Source organism: Mesocricetus auratus, unplaced genomic scaffold (genome assembly GCF_017639785.1).
Source record: "Mesocricetus auratus isolate SY011 unplaced genomic scaffold, BCM_Maur_2.0 Super-Scaffold_100676, whole genome shotgun sequence".
NCBI classification, from domain to species: Eukaryota; Metazoa; Chordata; class Mammalia; order Rodentia; family Cricetidae; genus Mesocricetus; species Mesocricetus auratus.
The window spans coordinates 151338090-151350144 of NW_024429266.1; the positions used below are offsets into that span (position 1 = coordinate 151338090).

The 12055-nt window shown below is 41.2% G+C and overlaps 1 pseudogene; it reads left to right on the forward strand.

Moving 5' to 3' along the window:
* Positions 1-3805: 3805 nt before the first annotated feature.
* On the forward strand, positions 3806-4494 carry LOC101838577 (annotated as a pseudogene).
* Positions 4495-12055: the final 7561 nt, after the last annotated feature.

The following is a 12055-nucleotide window of genomic DNA, read 5'->3' on the forward strand; positions in this document are numbered from 1 at the left end:
CCTCATTCTTTGTTCTATTATCAAACCATTTCTTTAAGGATATTACATGGATTATCAAGTTAATAGCAACCATGGATAATAAATATGTTCCAGGTAGGTCATAAACCCCTTCTAATATCCCATCCATATAAAAAAATGAAAAGGTTTTTTACTTCCTGTATAGTAATATTATTTGCCATTGCTGTAGAGTAGTTAATTGTACCTTAAGGAGATTCCCAGGAATTTGAGTTCTGGATGACTGTTGGCTTGCAGGTATACCACGAAAACGATTCCAGCGGCAAAAGGCTCCTGCCTTCCTTGCCGCTAATATATTACAATATGTAATTTCTAAACACTACTCAAAAAACCCAAACCGAATGAAATTTTTTTTAGAGAGAAGAAAGGGTACTCAGCTTGTGTGAGCCACTGGTGGTTCCTCTAGTTGAGATGAGCAGCTGTTTAGCGGTTAGAAGGTCCTCACAGATGTTGTGACTGGCTCAGGGAAACACGTGGCCTGTCGAGCAAATATGAGCAGAAAGAAGAAGAAGAAAAAAAAAACCACCAAAAAACAACAACAAAAAAAGTTGCATCCCAGGAAGCTTTGATTGCTTCCCACGTGGATGCCAGTAAATCTGAGGCGAGCAGAGTGCGCAGGGAAGTGCAGCAAACTCAGAGGCCTTATGGCCAGCCATGTGGGCCAGTTGTGGGAAGCCACCCAAGCACATTGGGTTCCAATTGAAGGCGAGGGTGTAATGATTTCATTAGACTCAATATAAGTGATAAATGGGTGTTTACTGGGGAACACTTACACAGATACTAATAAAGAACCACGGGAGCGCTTTTCTGCCCTTCCTATCGAATTGGCTGATCCAAGAGAAAGAGCCGGTGAAAGCAAGACCATGCTTCATGCTTCCCTCTTTTTGCTTCTGTCGGCCTGAAGCTACACCTAACGGGGTGTGACCACCGTTACAGGTTCACCGGCAAGATGCTGCTACAATGATTACTGTTTATTATCCTGCAGCTATCATGGCACAAACTCAAACTTGCTGGATGTGTGGTGTAAGCTGTTATTCTAACTTATTCCTGGAACTAAACTTCTACCACCCTCTTCTTTTTTTCCCTTGTCCTTTCTTCTCCCCAACCCCTGACTTCTCTTTGTTGAGACTGAGGTCAGGGACCAGCCCTTGTATTATAAGGAAATTCACAATTCACAGGAGTAAAATTAAGTAGAGTTTAATAAAGACTCTTACTCTTTGGGACTCATGACCATTGCTCTTTTGAAGGACTAGCTTTTTGTACCCATGGATACTATATAATTTTATTTTAATAAACTAAAATCATTAAATATTTTCACCAGCTATCCATCTCTACCATTAATTCTCAAATCATATCCAGTGTTTATGAATTTTAATATTTTCCCTTTTAAAAATATTTCTTTGATTTTTTTGAGGTTATAATTATGTGGTTTTATCCCTTCTCTTTCCCCCCTCCAAACCCTTCCAAATAGCCCTCCTTGCTGACTTTTATTTTCATGGCTTCTTTTTTCATACATATTCTTAAATGCATAGATGCAGCCTGATCAGTCTGTATAATGTTACTGTATGTATATTTTCAGGGATAGTCATTTGGTTTTGGACAACCAATTGGTGTACTCTTCCCTGGAGAAGACTATTTCTCCTGCTCTTAGCTTTCCTTAGTTCTCTGTGTAGAAGTGTGGAGTGGGCTTTCATGTATTTTTGGCATGTCTAATTGTTTATGTCCTTATTAAGCTCAGGCTTTGGCAGCCATGTTGGTAAGATTATATTGGTGTGGCTTCTTAACACTACCAGGAGGCACACTATCACAGCACACCCCCTGATCTCCTGTCTCTTCAGTCTTCCCACCTCCTTCACTCCCTGGCCCTGGGTCCTTCATCTTTCCACCAATCTTCTGCAATGTCCTCTGAACCTTGGCTACAGGAGCTCTCTGGTAGATGGATTCACTGAGACTGGGATCCACAGCTACATGTTGATTAGTCAAGGTTTCCTGTAACAGTGACTGTATGTTGCAAAGAGAAGTTTTCTTGCTGAGAGGTGAGGACTACACTTATCAGTGGACATAAGAACAAATATTTATAACATTTTAAACATCTTTGCTTCTTGTTAATATATTACATGGCAGTACCATATGGTATGAATAACTATAAAATTGTTTCATCCTATACCCTTGATTTTCAGTTGATAGTATTTTACTATACATCTGGGGATATTTTTTTACAATATCACATGTCTCATATATATATGATAGTCCACTAAAGGAACTGATGAGTCTACATCAAGTGCTTACTGAGTGTTTTCACTTATTTTGGGCTGGCTTCTCTGAAGTCTGGAGAAGTCCCCTGCTCCCTGAAAGAGGTGGAAATATAAGACTCTCGTGGATCCAAAACTTTGAGACTGGGTAGATACTTCTCATTTAACTATGACCTTAGACTATGATGGCCCCAAATCTATTATAATTGTAGTTTTATTTACCACCTCAATTTAACATCCCAGAAGATAAAAAAGTAAGAGTATGTTCACACTGATATTGGATTCTTGGCGTCTTTTCACAGAGGCCACTCATTGTGGTAGCAGATTAAAGTCATAGGTTGGATGAAGAGTCACCTAGAATTCAGAGAAAGACCTGGATCTCAAAACTCTCTGGAAAGGGAACTGTACTCCATCATTCTACTGTCTTGGTTATTTTTGTCTTTTTCTATTTCAGGCTGGGACAGAGCTGATCAGTTATTGACAGAGCTGCATTTACTCTCCCAGGCCACATGTTCAGGCACTGTATGAGAAATCCAGCAGCTGACATGTCTATAGAGGTCAATATGTACCAGAAACACTCCCATGCTTGTTGTGTAATTAAGACCCTCTTTCACACCCGAGTCTTCTTGAGACAGGCACATGACTGTTCATATGTTCCAGAGGAAGTGACTAGAGCTCAGTCTTAGAGTGCTCAGAGTCACACTCCAAGGAAATGGCAGATAGTGTGTGGACATGATTCAGAGCCTAAACTGGTAATCATTTGTTCTTGAGATTTATTAAGAAGATTTGTACTGGAAAAAATGAGGACATTGAAATAAAATAACCCTGTGCATGTGTAACCCGTGGGCACACATTCCATGGTAAAGTAATCTTCCAGGTTTTGTGCAATCTTCTCCATTCAAATTCAGCAAACAGGGAGAGTTATTGTGTGTCTGATAACCACAATGATACAGATGAAAACCAAGCAATATGTAGCCCTTGTCCCCAGAACAAACAACCAAAGACATGAATTGGGAGAGGAAATGTTTCTTTTTTTTCTACTTTTTTATTAATTTAATTTTAAATAGCTTGTTTTACATGTCAATCCCAGTTCCCTCTCCCTCCCCTCCTCCTGCACCCCTATCCCTCCTATCCTCCCACCCTATTGCCAATTTCTTCCACATAGGGGATATCTAGAGTCTGTCATTTCACTCAGGGTAGGGTCCAGGCACTCCCCTAAGAGTCCAGGCTGAAAGAGCATCGAAAGGAAATGTTTCTTATCATTTATAGAAATGACTCATGGATAAGAAAGCTTGTATTGTGAGGTAGACCTACAATGGTACATAAATCCAGCCTTGATTGGGATGCATTAGGACAGTGGGGGCAGTGGGGATGCTTTGGGGGGGTATGAACTGGAGTTGAGTTCTAATTGGATGACATAGAATTGGGATGAATTGACATCTTGTTGCCAGATCAATGTTGTTTTGCATTCATGAACAAGGCAGTATTTGAGCATTTTTCCCCTCAGATTTTTGCTGTTTGCCTTCTATCCACATACAATGAATAAAGCTAACACACGCCACACTAACACAATCCTAAAATTCATCTTGTTCCCCAAAGTGAGTGTTGGAATCTCAGCTAACAGCATCCTTTTCCTCTCCCAACTCTGCATGCTCTTTGGTGGGCACAAGCCTAAGCCCATTGATTTCTTGTCCCTAACACAAGTAATGATGCTTAAAACTATGGTCCTCCTAGCTGTGGACATGTTTAAGTCTCAGGGGAGATGGGATCCCACCACATGCCAATCTCTTATCTAATTGCACAGATTTTTGAGGGGTCTTTCTCTTTGTGCTGCTTGCCTGTTCAGTGTCCTTTGGGCCATCACCCTCAGCCCCAGTAGCTCCTGTTTATCAGGGAAGCCTTCCTGATCAGTCTCATGGTCCTCTCCTGCGGGTCCATGCTGACTGTCCTGTGCAGGCACAAGAAGTCTCAGCATCTTCACAGCACCAGCCTTTCTCTGAAAGCATCTCCAGAGCAAAGGGCCACCCAGACCATCCCAATGCTCATGAGCTTTTTTATGGATTTCTACATTTTGTTATCTTCCACTCAGGGTGGTGCAATATTCTACTGTATCCAGATTCTTGTGTCCCATAGTTATGCCACTGTCAGTTCTTTTGTGTTTATTCGTGCTGAAAAACATATAATTAAGTTTTTGAGATCAATGTGTGGGAGGATAGTAAATATTTGATTATTCAGCAATGGGTATGATCCTTTAGTATAGGCAATGTGCTATCATAAGAACTGTGAATCATGCCATGGTGGGAACATTCTGTGGCTTAAACTGAAATAGGGAATCATCCCTTTTCTGTTGAGTCTGTTTAATATGTGTGGATGACAGGTTATATAAAGAAAATTAAGCTGCAAGCCCCTCAGATATCACATGAAGTTTATATTTCTCAGTAGGTTTTCTAAGGAAACCTGTGGGATGACTCTTAATTGACCTGGGTTAGCTCATTGCTTTAGAGGTTTTTTGTTTTGTTTTGTTTTGCTTTGCTTTGTCTTGTTTTTGATTTTGTTTTTTGTAGAGTGAAGCCTTTTCTTTGCCAGCCGCTTGGTTTTTCCCCCACCAGTCACCTGGGCTCTGCCGAGTTGTAGTCCCCAAATAACACACAAGACACTGTATTAATTATGAAGCTGTTGGCCTTGCTTGTTTCTTACTGGCTAGCTCTGACTTAAGTATTTATCCCATAATTGTTAATCTAAGTATTTCTCTTACCGGAGAAAAGTTTCTGGGCTTCTTACCCCTATGGCGGTTACATCTTGACTCCTTGTGTTTCTCCTACCCAGAGTCCTCCTGGACTCCTAGTTCCACCTATCTTGCTTCCCTATTGGCCAACAGTGCTTTATTGACATATACACAGGACTTCCCCATCAGTTTTTGTTTTTGTTTTTTCGAGACAGGGTTTGTCTGTATTGTTTTGGAGCCTGTCCTTGAACTCGATCTTTAGACCAGGCTGGCCTTGAACTCACAGAGATCTGCCTGCCTCTGCCACTCAAATGCTGGGATTAAAGGCGTGCACCCCCAATGCCTGGCTTGCTTTAGAGTTTTTAACAAGGATTTCTTTTTAATATAACTGTGTGTGTGTGTATGTGTGTGTGTGTGTGTGTGTGTGTATGTGTGTGTATGTATCTACATGGGTGCAGATGCCCAAGGAGGTCAGATGTATTAAATACTCTGGAGATAGAGTTATGGGCACTTGTGGGCCACCAAGTGTGGGTGACGGTAATCAAACTTGAGTCTTCTAGGGAGCAGTATTCTTAACTGCTGACCATCTCTCTGTCACAGTCCATTATTTTAAATGTGTGAGAGCTTATGACATTTTCAATAATTCAATTGCTACAGTTGATTATATTTTGGAAAACTATATAAGGAAACATTGTTTTGAGACTACATTGTCACATGATCCAGAAAACATATATCCAGATGCAGAAAAAAAACTACATGCAGAGGACCAGACTGTTATTTGCACAATGATGCTCATATAGATGGATTTTAAACAGTCAAAGGTAGGAAGAGTCACTGCCTAGAGGTGTCAGGGTGTGGGGTCAGAGTGTGACCTCCTCATGCTGAAGAATGCTAGTCAGTCTTGGCACATGACGAGCATCTTGAACATCTTGCCATGGTAGTGAAAGACCTGAGTCCATAGTACAAACACAGCAAAGACAGAGCTTCAAAGAGTCCAACTGATAGAGACAAAGACAAAGGGATTTTTATGGGGGTGAAATCATGCAAATTTAAGCAGTAAACTAGACATAGATATGTTTTTCGATGTCTTATTCTTTTGACTCTTTTGGGGGACCCAACACCCAAATAAATCACACACTAATTCTTTTTTTAAATTTAAATTAGAAACAAGCTTGTTTTACATGCCAATCCCAGTTCCCTCTCCCTCCCCTCCTTCCATGCCCCCCACCGACCCCCTATCCCATCCCCCTTCTGCTCCCCAAGGAGGGTGAGGCCTTCCATGGGGGATCTTCAAAGTCTGTCATATCATTTGGAGCAGGACCTAGGCCCTCCCCTGCACACACTGAGTCTTCTTATTACTTATGAATGCCTGGCCTTAGCTCGACTTGTTTCTTGCCAATTTCTCTTAGCTTAAATTATCCCATGTACCTTTTGCCTTTGGGCTTTTATCTTTTTCTTCTGTAAATCTTACTTTCACTCTCACTCCATGGCTGGCTGGGTGGCTAGGTAGCTAGGCCCTGACGTCATCCTCTCCTTGTTCTCTTGCTGCTCATCCTCTTGCTTGGTTCTCCTTCTCTTTATTCTCTCTGCCTGCTAGCCCCACCTGTCCTTGCTCCTGCCTCACTATTGGCTGTTCAGCTCTTATTAGACCACCAGGTGTTTTAGACAAAGAATCACAGCTTCATAGAGTTAAACAAATGCAGCATAAACAAAAGTCACACCCCTTAAAATAATATTCTACCACATAGATAAATATCATGGGAATTGTTGGATTCTAGCATGCCTACATATTTGGAAGGAAACCAGTACTTCTTCAGAGACACCTTCATGCAGGGAAACACATACACAGCCATGCACTTCATACCGCTGAACACACAAAAAGGCACATTTCACATAGCTGAACACTCAGCCAAACATTTCACACAGCTAAACACACTCAGAGGTACACATTTCACATAGGTGAACACACACTCAGTAAAACATTCACACAGCCAAGCACACACTCGGAGGCACACTTCATACATTTTCTGTCACTCAAAGTGAGGTAATGTCACAAACAGGAACTCCATTAACACCCAGAGTCAGGTAATCTCACTGTTGACACTTAATATAGTCTAAAGAAATAACTGAAAACTTGTTGGTGGAAGAGAAAGATTGGACAAGATCTGTTACATGTCCTGTCACAGAGCCTGAAACAGGCAGCACATTAACAAACTGAATGGTGTTTAACAAGGTGATATGAGAGAACATTTAAAATTTCGAGAATGTGGATGACTATAAAGAAACCACACAACAGTAATATGTATAAAACACAGGAGCAGAGGGGGCCTGTGGCGCAAGTCTGTAACCCTGAGGTTGTAACAGGAGGGTAGTGAGATCAAGGTCAGCATGAGCTACAGGAGGGAGTCCAGGCCAGCACACAACAGCTTCAAAACCAAAAATACTTTAAAAATCCCAAATAAACATAAGGAAATATGCAAGGAAAAGGTTTAGTGTTACTTCTTGTCACTGGGTGAATAGCATAAAAGCTACAATGAGACTCAACAATTACACATCAAAACAGCATCAACACTTAGTGTCAGAGGGAATGGCAAACACTAGGAGCTTAGGGGAAAGTATGGGCATTTCTTATCCATAACACTGGAAAACACTCTCAGAGCCACAAGTAACTCATGGGAGCATCCAAAGGCCCTCATCCTAATGCAGAGAAATTAAAAAGTCTGAAACAGGTGGAGACCAGCTACATATGAAGCCAAAGTTTGGATTGCCTGTGTGATGTGACACTTTCATTCCTTTGGCAGATGTGTCATGGGGGTTTATGAGAAAACTTTGAGTTCAGCCCTCACCCCCACCCTAGTTTTGCATTTTCTAGGATGCAATATCATAAAACCAAGAGGCAGACAAAATTCCCACCAGGGAGATCACGTTTCTTGGAGTCCCAGTGGGATCTTAATCACATACAGACAGAATTGCAGGCTGCAGAGGCATTAAAGACACCAGTAGCACAAGCCTGTGCAGATCTCCTCAGGCAGAGTCCTCCCCTGCCACATCCATCTGGGTAAGTGCTCTGCATCCAAGTGCAGAATCAGAAGGTGGCTGGGTCTCAGGCAGACCATGGGAGGAGGAGCAGTGGGGCTCAGGGAGGTTTTCAGCCTCTGCAGAGGGGATGCTGAGCTCTGACAGCCTCTCAGCACAGGGACTGTGCGCCACACAGACAACAAGGGGTTTGCATTGTAGGATACTTGTTTCTGTAATTTAGAATCTTCTGATTATATTGCATTAATTTTTAAGCCTGTGGTTCTTTTTTAAATGTAAAGATTCTTGTTGAGTAGTTGAGTCAGCCTTATGTTAAATATGTGTACTTTTACAAACATATCATCATAGAAATGATGTTTTATTTTCATATTTTAATTATAAACCCTGTTAGCATATGTGATTGTCATATCCCAAATATGAGTATTATAAGTGACTTCTATAGACTGGGTAATTAAAAATAATTTCAAGATCTTTAGAAGTGAGTCCCACCCCAATTTCATATTTTAGAGGATACTCTCTTATTACTACAAAGTATCTACCCATATTTTCTCATTACATTTTTGTCTCTCACTTCACCTTCAGAAGTTACCATACCACCTGGTAGTGTTGGTCCCTGCCCACACTTTTATAAGTTAAGAAATGTCAGTGGAGGGGACCATGGAGGTGAGGCTATAGGCAACTAACCATTGACTACACAGAGAATGTGATGTTCTGTCTGGATCCTGAGGAATCAGGAATTGGTAAGTTGTAGAACTTGGGAGAAACAATCTTTACATTCTATTAATTGAAATAAATATCCCCTCCAACTTCTCTGCTGGTGGAAATTCAAGACTCTTCCTTCAGAGAGGTCAACGGGGCAGACTATCTCATTCATTTCCTTTGCTCTTTGCATAGCTTTTGTATTTTTCCAAACTGTATCTTGTTCTAAATAGGTAAACTCCAACCTCCGTGCTTTTATTGTTATTCACACACAGTGTATGTGACAGGGAGGGTAAAGCTGGCTAGGAAGAAAGCCAGTCTCAGCTGTGACTGCATTGTGGGGAAGGTCAGGAAGGCTGGCCCTTCTGCAGCCCAAGTGAGTTCCCCAAGGTGAAAGTGGTGTCTGTGACCAAGCTCTCCCAGATTTCTCTGTCTTCATTTTAAAAGAAGTCTGATGTACTTCAGTTTCTGGAGGAGTATGTAAACCCATTAGTGAGCATTCTGGCTGCAGGTCTGAACCCTGGGAAGACATGTAATCATTTCCATTACAAAAAAAAATGCGAGGTGGCTGCTCCACTCCACCTGGGCCATGGCCGAAGGGAGGAGGAAGAGGAGGAAAGAGGAGCTGCTTGAGGAGGGCCAAGCGAGGCAGTTGTGCCTCCACCACCCTGCCGGAAGGAAGCTGAGCCAGTGGCCGCGGGGGGTTCCAGTGTGCTTGGGGGAATGGTAGTATGCTTGTCAGATTTTTGTCAACTCGACACTAGCTACAGTTATTCGGGAAGAGGGACTCTAAACTGAGAAAATGCCTCTATAAGGTTTGCCTGTAGAAAATAGCTCCAGAGGTTAAATAAATGAAGCTGGACACAGTTCATTCATGAGACCTTGCAGCCCCTCCCAATGTTTGGGGTTAGCTGCTACAGAGAGAAATTGACCGACCGGTTTGGATCAGTTCGACGGAGAAGGAATGGGGAAAATGAAGATTAAGATCATGAAAGAGCATGGATGTGGGAAGTGTCAAGTGTTTGCAAAACAGAAATGAACATATGTCTGCTGAAGTCAGACTGCTCACCCCTACTTCCAGAGACCCAGCCTGGAGCAGTTCTGATGTTTGAACTGCTGTTGTCCTCAACATTCATATTTGCATGCTGACCACATACATCTACACACCAAGCTCAAAGGCAAAAGCAAAGCAAAATACAAACAAACAAACAAGCAAAACCCCCATGTAGAATTATGAGTGAAAATTAACCACTTAATGTTCCAAATGTCTAAAGAAATTCTACCTTGGAAATAAATACATTCATACACACCAGAAGTGGAAAGTTTTTCCCTGCCATAAAATTTGCTCTGCAGGATATCTTAAGATGCCTTTCTAAAATACTAAATTGAAAAGATTAACAAGAAATCCAAAACTCGTCACCTCTTTTCCATCATGTCATAGCATAAATGAGCAGTGCTTTGTCCTCAACTGATGTGCAGTGTTTACCACAGTATGAACTCTTGGTTACACAAATGACTCAGTAGACATCACCAGTAATAGTTATAACTATTAGCCATTCTGTCATTTTAGTTCATACAACACTCTTTGACGGGACAAACACTTTACTTAGCATTTATCTGAATACTTAATTTTCCAACTGATTGTCTTCCTGACAGGGAATTGACACTTTTCTAGACAGACTTTCTACATAAGCATTTGGCTGTGCCTAATACTACTTTAAATAAAATAGAAGCTGAATCAGTGTATATAAGAAACATAGGACTTGATAGTTCTATAGGATTGAGCATTACTATTTCAGAGACAAGAAATTTCAGAATTCCATAGTGGCTAAGATACAGGGCTGGAGAAAGTGGATGTGAGGATAAATGGTCTCCCAGATGGTAAGAGACCATCAGAGCCGTTGATAGGTGGCTAGTCAGATTCTCACTTCTGTATCTAGTATTCCAAAGTATCTGTGTATGTGTAACAAAGCAGGAAGGCTGGAAACTCATTTGCATGGTGGCTTTATACGACCTGTTATTTATTTTTCTCATTGCTTAGACAAAATACCTTTAAAGGCAACTGAAAGAATGATGGTTTATTTTGGTTCACAGTTTAAGGGTATAGTTCATCATGCTTGGCAGGGTACAGGGGCAGGCATGTAAGGAAGACTGTTGAATTATGTTCACTGACAAAAAGCATAAATCAATGCTGCTACTTTCTCAATATTTCGCTTTTATTTAGTGCAGGATCCCAGGTCACAGAATGGTGATGGTCACACTTAGGGTGGATCATTCTAACAAAATAGAAACAATCTGAAAACTTCCTCACAAGTGTGCCCAGAAGGTTCTTTTCCTTTGTGAATCTTGAGACTTTGAAGTTGACCCTTAGCACTGACCATCTTGTATGGCTTCATGATGGGAAACCTAGTAGGGGAAGAATGGACCAGATATTCCTCTTTAGATGGGAAGAGTTATAAATGGTGACTATCCTGTAGAGTAGACATTTTTCCTCTAACTCCCCTTCATGTGCATGTCTCTGAAAGCCCTGTAAAAAAGAGACAAAGGAAAGAAGAATAAAGCAGGTAAAACTAAAAGAACATAACCACTGAGAGACACTGTGACAAAATCAGAACTCCGATTTCCCTATAAAAGAATAAGCTACGAAGAGAGAAGACCAGAAACTTCCCCTGACTAACCACAGAACATAGAATTTTCCTGGCTCCGAAGCCCAAGGAGCATCTGAAATTAGGATGTAAAGAGGTCCAGAGAAACGACGAAACACTGAGAATTGTCCAAACAGGCATGTCTTCAGAGAGAAGGCAGACTGCAAGAGAACAGTAGGCTGCTGTGAAAAGGTATAAAATTTATTTTGTAGATTTTGAAACTGTTCTAAGATTAGGTTATGATGATGGTCACTTAAATCTGTAAATATTCTACAAGTTTTGAATTATATATTCAATAATTAAGTTCTATCATATGTAAATTATATCTTAATAAAAACATTTCTAAAAATATGTTCTTGGTAAATAAAACTTCCAGTTGAAAGGGGAAAAAAAAACAAATGCGAGGGCCAATTTGAGCCATTTTCCAGTAATAGCTGTCATTCCTTAGCACAAATATTCCTCATGATTTTGCCCATCATATTACTGAGGTTGATTTACTTCGTGGCCTCTCTGAACACAGTGCTGGCGTCTGCTTGATGATGGCTTTCCTTTCATGAGACACCAACCGTCTCTCTGGCGTAGTCCCAGCTTTCCGTGTAGACTGTGCAACACACGGAGCATACTGTTCAGCCCCACCCATCCTAAGCCCACGTGCAAGAGGCAGGAGCAGTTCCCCTTCCAAA